Here is an 8,931-nt window from a genome sequence, read left to right on the forward strand (position 1 = left end):
ATAGGCTCCAGCGCCCCCCGCGACCCTGAAAAGGATAAGCGGAAGCGAATGGATGGTACTAATTTTAATATTAAGTGACTCTCACTGATGATCTGCTTGTATCCATGTCAAGATTTAAAGTCAAATATCTCGCTCAAGTGGCAACATTGAAGGGTAGCATTTCAATAATCTGTGGATCATAGTGTTCCAGTCAGTCATCAGTGTGTCTCTGCACAGCTGTAATGTGTTCAGAGGGCCTCAGTGTCTGAATGGTTCCAGTTCAGCTCCATAACAGCAGCGTCCCTGGTTTGATTCCTGTGTTTCACATCATACTCATCAGTGAGGTAAGCAAGATTTTATTTATACAGTCCCTTTAAAGGGAAATATTAAAAAGTGCTTCACAACCAAAAATACTAAAAACATGACACCCAAAAGAAAGCTTTAACCACTAAGACATTATAAAATTGAATGAACCACTTAACGGTTATTTGAATTTGTTCATTAACGAAATCACAGCTCATCAACACCAGACTGAGGGAATCTTTGACACTGACATTGAGTTTATATTTTAATATAATTTAGCATAGGCATCTGTACACAAGTAAAAAAATCGAGTTACCCACCACCGCCTTTGTACCAACTGCTGTCTTCTGGGCAAGAAAACCAGGTAGTTGATATCAAGATACGCAATAGACGGAAGACTCTCCGGCTCGTCATTGATCCAAGATGAAGGAGCCAACTCGTTTGGATCTGCACACCAATAAAACCTAACTTTTCCAAATATCGTGCCCTTACCTGTGGACCAAGTCCTTCCCTGTATACCTTTGCATCCATAACGCATTTTGAGGAGCTTTTCTGTGGTTTCGGACATTGATCCATTGCAGTGTTTACCTCCGAGTGCCTCCAATATGGCCGCACATGCAGGTTACCACCCAGAATGTGACGTGACATTACCAATAAGTTTGATGTGTCACATGGCCCTCTTCCTATTGAAAAAACAAAAGTTGTATCCAAGATGGCCGACTTCTAAATGGCCACCATGGTCACCACCCATCTTGAGGAGTTTGTCCCCTCACATATACTAATGTGCCACAAACAGGACTTTAATATCACCAACCATTCCCATGTTATTACGGTGTATCCATATAAATGGCCCACCCTGTAGATTGTACTACAAGCTGTTTTTTGAGATACATATTAGAGTAGAAGTGCATGAAGTCCAAATTGATCTGCTGTTTTTCCTTTTTGTTTTGTTTTGGATTTTTTTTAGCTTTAGCTGAAAATGAGCACATATATCGGAGATAAGAGTTTGTGTGTTTGTCAGCTGTTTGTGTGGAGTTGTTCTTTATGTTCACCTCAAATCAACCTGAGTGTCATTTCTCTTTAGTTCTGATCTCACTGCTGAGCTGCACAACAAACCAAGGTCAGTAACCTTCTTCTGTCACAGTTTAAACCTGAGAAATGCTCACTGATATGACCTGATTGGGTTCATGTTTCACAATGTAAAGTCTAACAGATCATCAGTTTTTCATTTTAACCCTCACAGCTCGTCTGACTGTGAGTCCCAGCAGCTCTCAGTTCTTTAAAGGAGACTTTGTGTCTCTGAGCTGTGAGGAGGACGACAGCTCTGCTGGATGGACTCTGAGGAGAAACACAACAAACAGACCCAGTGTAGAGATGGATGGGGAAACCAGCTGGTTCTTCCTGTAGCATCAGCTACATTGACACATGGACAGTGGAGTTTACTGGTGTGAGTCCAGAGAGGGTCCCATCAGTAACATGGTTAACCTGACAGTCACTGGTAAGCTGAGTGTGTGGAGTTAGTGTTGATGAAGCTGTGTGTAAATGGATGAAATGCTGTAGTTTGTCTCTGTGTTGAGGTGGATCAGTGATCCTGCAGAGTCCTGTCCTCCCTGTGATGGAGGGAGATGACGTCACTCTGCTCTGTAAAACAAAGACCACTCCCTCCAACCTCCCAGCTGCTTTCTATAAAGATGGCTCCCTCATCAGGAAGCAGCCTACAGGTCACATGACCATCCAGCATGTTTCCAGGTCTGATGAAGGCCTCTACAAGTGTGACATCAGCGGTCATGGAGAGTCTCCATCCAGCTGGATCACTGTCACAGGTGACACACTCACCTGTCTGTGTTTCTGCAGCTTTCAACATTCACAATGTGACGACAACTTAATGACTGTGTTTGCTTTATTTTAGGAGAACACACCACCACACCTCCACCTACATCCACACCTCCACCTACATCCACACCTCCTCGATCACTCTCTCCTCCTGTTCTCTTTGTGTTGCCATCTGCTGGATCAGTCTGTGTTTTGGTTCTACTGGTGTTATTGGTTCTGCTGGTGAAACGATGTGTTCACAGGAAACCTGAAGGTGAGACTTTCTGATTTTCCATGTCTGAGTTTGTTTGGTAGAATAAAGTTCGCATTCATGATGATCACAGTAACAACTTTCTTAAATGCAATCTCTATTTACATATTTAATTTATATTATTGTCATTTTGAATCATTTCAGCAGATCAAGAAAAAACTGGAGAAGATGACATCCTTACTGACATCATGTGCAGTATAATCAACATATCAAAAAATCAACAAGCGCCAATCAGAGAAATCCGAGGTAGTGGGCTCGTCTTCCAATATAGGAAGTTTTTAAGCAGGTTTCATCAGATTCGACTTGTGATTTTACACACACAGTTTCTCACATGCTGGTGACCTTGTGGCTTAAATGGCATTTCCTATCTATTTGGTCATAGATTTTAATAAAACTGCCCAAATATCTGTTAGGAGGCATTGCCAGGAAGGCCACTGAGTGGGTAGATTTCCTTTTAGAAGGACTTCCATGCAGCTTTATAATGTGAACAAATTTATGGAAAGTAGGAGCGAAGATAGTTAAGGAACTGGAAATGTTTGAGAATGTGTGTTTTGATCATAGTTTGGACGATGAATAACATCTCTGATTTTTTCCTCTTCAAATGTGTCAGGCATACAGTTGAATATGAAGGTAGAATAAGATTAGCACTGTTGCTGACTTTGATGATGGGACATATGAGGGAAGTTCAGAAGTGTAAAAATGTGGACTTTTGTAACAGTAAAACAAGCAAACAAAACTTGCTAAGTGTAGTTATGAACTTGTTTCCTTTGTCTGAAAATAGGTCAGCTTAGTCAGGTCTAATTGCCTTAAGTGTAACTGTGAGTGTTGTTCACTGTGAGCTGGACTGTGTGTTTGTGGTCTGTGGTTAACTGAAGCTAACAGCTCTGCACTCGTCCAGCATCCTGTTTCTGATAGAAAGAAAACACTTCAGCTGCAGGTGTTTCAACACAGAGCTGTTCATTTTAAAATTAATTTAAAAGCATTTCCCAGTCTCTATAAAAAATCTGACGTCTATAACGTTGATAATTTAGTAGTTTCTGTACCATCCTGACACGTTGAGCACATGCATTAATCATGTTGATGATTCCAGTTAACTGTAGTCTGAAGCTGCTTCTCACTGCAGTTTGTCCTAGTTTGGACAGTAATAATGGTTATACTGTGAGAAAGTGTTTGCTTTGTGCTGAGGTGAAGCAAGTCAGTCTGTACTGAAAGCAGTAGCAGCTTTGTGGTCGTCCGCTTTTCTTTTTCACAGAAACACCCCTCAGCTTCATGTGGCCAATCTTTTTTTTTCATAGCAGTGGCATTAAGATAAAAAAAAAGTATGAAATGCTGCGTGTGGTTTTTTTTAAAGTTGTCGCTTATTCTCTTCATGATGCAACATTAGGGTAGAAAGTTTCCCACAGCTCTGCTATAGTATAAAAGTTGTGCAGTTGTTATACCTGTTGTAATTTCACATAATTCTGATTGTTTACTTCTGCAGAGACGGATTCAGATGCAGTCTACTCAGCAGTGAAAACTAAAAATGACAGTTATGGACAAAAAACTATCAGAACAAGAAGGGCCAGGTACGACTTCTCTTTAACTTTAACGTTGGACAGGGACAAGCTAGCTGCTCACCCTGTTTCCAGCAATAATGCTTAGCTAAGCTAAAGAAAAAAAAGAACAACACACGATTGAAGCTCAGAGCTCTGACCCAGTTCACACTTCAAATGCAAATGTAAATAAGAGAGGCATCAAGGTCTTGATTGAACTACAAAGCTTGTAATCATGTTTCCTGTTGTTTTTGAACTGTTTGTTTGTGTTCAGACTTTAAACCAGAGCCAGACGTTGTCTACTCTTCACTGAAGTTGTCACCAGTCCACCACTGACGTCCAGCTGCTGGTCTCTAACTGGGACCCCACCACAGTTCAAAAAAATATTTTTATTCTTCATGCTTTTGTAGAATAGAATAGAATAGAACAGAGTAGAATAGAATACAATGGAATAGAATAGAATAATCCTTTGATTGTCCCACAAAGGGAAATTTGGTTGTAACAGCAGCAAGAAAGACATTGTAGTCATTCAGTTGTGTCTATCCTTTCTATCTATCTATCTATCTATCTATCTATCTATCTATCTATCTATCTATCTATCTATCTATCTATCTATCTCTCTATCTATCTATCTCTCTATCTATCTATCTATCTATCTATCTATCTATCTATCTATCTATCTATCTATCTATCTATCTATCTATCTATCTATCTATCTATCTATCTATCTATCTATCTATCTATCTATCTATCTATCTATCTATCTTTCTATCTATCTATCTATCTATCTATCTGTTTATGTAGTGAGGTTTGCACCCATTAATTTATGCCCACCACAGCATCATTCAGGTTGAAGTCTAGACGCCGATGCTCATTTATGACTCTAGTCTAGAGTATATTAATATACAGAGAGAAGTTTGTGATAGCCTCAATTACTTTCAGGTGACCCGTTCCCGTCACTGCAAAACAAGCCAAAAACCATCGCCCCTCCACCACTGCGGACAGTACAGTATGATGTACTTGTGATGACATCCTGCGTTTGGTGTTATCCAGACATAGTGCTCTACATTGTGTCAGATGTTTTCCTTGAGTAGTATCTTTGGGTTTAATAAAGAAAGTCAAATTGAAAGTTTGGCTGGTTTGGTTCTGGCTGATACACACTTGTGTTTATTGTGAAAAATAAATGAATCCCTAAATGAGTTAAACTGTAGCTACATACATAAAACAGCAGGAACTGAATTCAGTAGCTGTAAAACAAACTTCCAAAAGTAGTTAAATTTTCCCTTTACTCTATTTATTTGGATTAAGGATTGGATATACAGAAATGTATTTGGTAGCATTTACATATATCTTCCATGGAAATATATGTAGTACCACACTCAGGACTTCACCATGAAGACAAAGAAGTGTTTTATTGTATGAAAACCTTCAAACCTATAACCCAGGCTGGACTTCGTTCTGGATCACAGCACAGAGCTCCTCCTTTCAAACTTCTCAGTGAATTTGCAAAGGGACATGACTCAGAGTTGAAGTCTGCTTCTACCTACTGGCAACACTGAGCATTACAGCAGGGCAGCTGCTTTGCAAATGCCAGCAATATAACCTCTTAACATCCACCAGTTGAAAACATTAATATGAATAATACAGTATTGTTGATGTCAGCTTTTCATGTAAAAACTGTGGAAGATTTTCAGTTAATTTCCACACAGCATATCTTTTTAAACTGTGGGAGAACACACAATCCCATGATAGCAGCTGAAGGAAGTTAGAACCCAGAACTTTGTAGGCTTAATGCAACAGTGCTCGCAAAAGCTGCATCACAAACTCATGTAATGATGTTGCTCTATATTGTTTCTTCTTGCTTCGATAATGTAGAAATATTACTCTTTGAAAGACGATAAAACATAGGTATTAATGTTCATATCTTTAGTCTGAAAGTGCAGTCATGAATTTAAATATCCTTCCAATGGTTCCAATGGTTCCAATAGCTAGCTAACTGAGATTTGCTGCTTTAATACGGTTATGATATTAACGTCTTTTAATAAATTACGCTGATGGTATAATTTAAGCACGGTGGCACGGTGGTTAGCACTGTTGCCGCACAGCAAGAAGGTCCTGAGTTCAATTCCACCATCAGGCCGGGGTCTTTCTGTGTGGAGTTTGCATGTTCTCCCCGTGTTTGCGTGGGTTCTCTCCGGGTACTCCGGCTTCCTCCCACCGTCCAAAGACATGCAGCTTGTGGGGATAGGTTAATTGGATAATCCAAATTGTCACTAGGTGTGAATGTGCGATGAATGTGAGTGCGAATGGTTGTCTGTCCCTGTGTGTTGGCCCTGCGACAGACTGGCGACCTGTCCAGGGTGTACCCCGCCTCTCGCCCTATGACAGCTGGGATAGGCTCCAGCGCCCCCCGCGACCCTGAAAAGGATAAGCGGAAGCGAATGGATGGTACTAATTTTAATATTAAGTGACTCTCACTGATGATCTGCTTGTATCCATGTCAAGATTTAAAGTCAAATATCTCGCTCAAGTGGCAACATTGAAGGGTAGCATTTCAATAATCTGTGAATCATAGTGTTCCAGTCAGTCATCAGTGTGTCTCTGCACAGCTGTAATGTGTTCAGAGGGCCTCAGTGTCTGAATGGTTCCAGTTCAGCTCCATAACAGCAGCGTCCCTGGTTTGATTCCTGTGTTTCACATCATACTCATCAGTGAGGTAAGCAAGATTTTATTCATACAGTCCCTTTAAAGGGAAATATTAAAAAGTGCTTCACAACCAAAAATACTAAAAACATGACACCCAAAAGAAAGCTTTAACCACTAAGACATTATAAAATTGAATGAACCACTTAAGGTTATTTGAATTTGTTCATTAACGGAATCACAGCTCATCAACACCAGACTGAGGGAATCTTTGACACTGACATTGAGTTTATATTTTAATAAAACTTCTGATGCATGGCATCTTTAACATAGAAAATGTAGTCCCACCACCTCTGTTTGAACAAAGAAGACACAGACTCAGAGGAAGAGGGCGGGCTTTACTTGGTGTCAGTGACAGAAATGAAAAAAAGCTCAAATGAGTGAGAAGGACGATGAAGGAAACATCTGTGCTGTGTCTGCTCTGTAAGTAGAATCTCTGTGTTTGTTTGAATTCTTGTACTTTGACTGTCTGCTCTCCTGATAACTGATGATGGAGGAGAAGACATGAAAAACAAATCAGGCTGAATTCAAGTTCAAACACCACGAGGACCAACTGCAGGTCTGAACTGACTCTTTATCTTTGCTCAGGAGTCGAGGAAACACAGCAGGCAGTGAAAAGATCAAATCATTCACTCATTATATCAACACAGCTGCACAGTGGACACATGACTTTACTGTGTAAAGTAGTGAAAAGTAGTGTTTTATATATGCTTAGAACATTCAATGCACACTATCAAAACAATAACTTTAAGTGTTGTTTTTTAGAATATAATCTTAGAGTCAACATAATTAGTCCGACCTGTGTCACCTGAATCAAATTCACCAACAAAACTTTTTGTTCTATTCAATTATTAACAAAAACAATATATAAAGATCTGTAAATTATATTCTAAAATGGCACAACAGCACATTTGCTGAAAAAGTGGTGAGAACTTATTTTTTAAATCATATCTAATAGTACACACGTCACAGTGGTGCAGTGGTTCGAGTCAGTTGTGATGTTTGGTTAACTGCTGATTTTAGGTCTGAATGTGACACAAATCTTTCTAAACAATTGGCCCAAATTTAGAGACAAAGTGCCAGGACATGTGTTATTTGAATTGGTTCCAGAGTTCATTCTGTTTGAACTAGTCAAGATAGATTCTACGTTTAGTTTTTTTGAGACCCCTAGACCCAGAAGAGTGTATTATCTGTGTTTGTCAGCTGTTTGTGTGCAGTTGTTCTTTATCTTCAGCTCAAATCAACCTGAGTGTCATTTCTCTTTAGTTCTGATCTCACTGCTGAGCTGCACAACAAACCAAGGTCAGTAACCTTCTTCTGTCACAGTTTAAACCTGAGAAATGCTCACTGATATGACCTGATTGGGTTCATGTTCCACAATGGAGCTCACATATAAAACTGAAGAAAAAAATTAAATCTAATCGTTTTTCACTTTAACCCTCGCAGCTCGTCTGACTGTGAGTCCCAGCAGCTCTCAGTTCTTTGAAAGAGATTTTGTGTCTCTGAGCTGTGAGGAGGACGACAGCTCTGCTGGATGGACTCTGAGGAGAAACACAGCAACAGACAACAGAGCTGAGTGTGAGGAATGGGGAACACCAGCTGGTTCTTCCTGTAACATCAGTCACATCTACTCATTAGAAAGTGGAGTTTACTGGTGTGAGTCCAGAGAGGGTCCCATCAGTAACATGGTTAACCTGACAGTCACTGGTAAGCTGAGTGTGTGGAGTTAGTGTTGATGAAGCTGTGTGTAAATGGATGAAATGCTGTAGTTTGTCTCTGTGTTGAGGTGGATCAGTGATCCTGCAGAGTCCTGTCCTCCCTGTGATGGAGGGAGATGACGTCACTCTGCTCTGTAAAACAAAGACCACTCCCTCCAACCTCCCAGCTGCTTTCTATAAAGATGGCTCCCTCATCAGGAAGCAGCCTACAGGTCACATGACCATCCAGCATGTTTCCAGGTCTGATGAAGGCCTCTACAAGTGTGACATCAGCGGTCATGGAGAGTCTCCATCCAGCTGGATCACTGTCACAGGTGACACACTCACCTGTCTGTGTTTCTGCAGCTTTCAACATTCACAATGTGACGACAACTTCATGACTGTGTTTGCTTTATTTTAGGGGAACACACCACCACACCTCCACCCACATCCACACCTCCACCATCACTCTCTCCTCCTGCTCTCTCTGTGTTGTCATGTGTTGGATCAGTGTGTGTTGTGGTTCTACTGGTGTTACTGGTTCTGCTGGTGAGGCGATGTGTTCACAGGAAACCTGAAGGTGAGACTCAGACTTCCTGATCTTTCATGTCTGAGTTTGTTCAGTAGAATAAAT

The 8,931-nt window shown here is 40.5% G+C and overlaps 1 long non-coding RNA gene and 1 other non-coding gene across 2 annotated transcripts in view; both read left to right on the forward strand.

The window, feature by feature from the left end:
* Positions 1-6,997: 6,997 nt before the first annotated feature.
* Positions 6,998-8,448, forward strand: LOC102306438. The gene is made up of 3 exons (XR_006053586.1): positions 6,998-7,902; positions 8,047-8,307; positions 8,387-8,448. It is a non-coding gene; the product is annotated as an uncharacterized LOC102306438 (transcript).
* Positions 8,449-8,836: 388 nt separating this feature from the next.
* LOC121813228 overlaps positions 8,837-8,931 on the forward strand; it is a 2,646-nt gene continuing 2,551 nt past the window's right edge. The window contains exon 1 of the long non-coding RNA XR_006053585.1: positions 8,837-8,877. This is a non-coding gene — a long non-coding RNA (uncharacterized LOC121813228). The remainder of the gene's footprint in view (positions 8,878-8,931) is intronic.

Source organism: Haplochromis burtoni, unplaced genomic scaffold (genome assembly GCF_018398535.1).
Source record: "Haplochromis burtoni strain Fernald_Lab_line unplaced genomic scaffold, NCSU_Asbu1 Contig_1300, whole genome shotgun sequence".
Lineage (NCBI taxonomy): Eukaryota > Metazoa > Chordata > Actinopteri > Cichliformes > Cichlidae > Haplochromis > Haplochromis burtoni.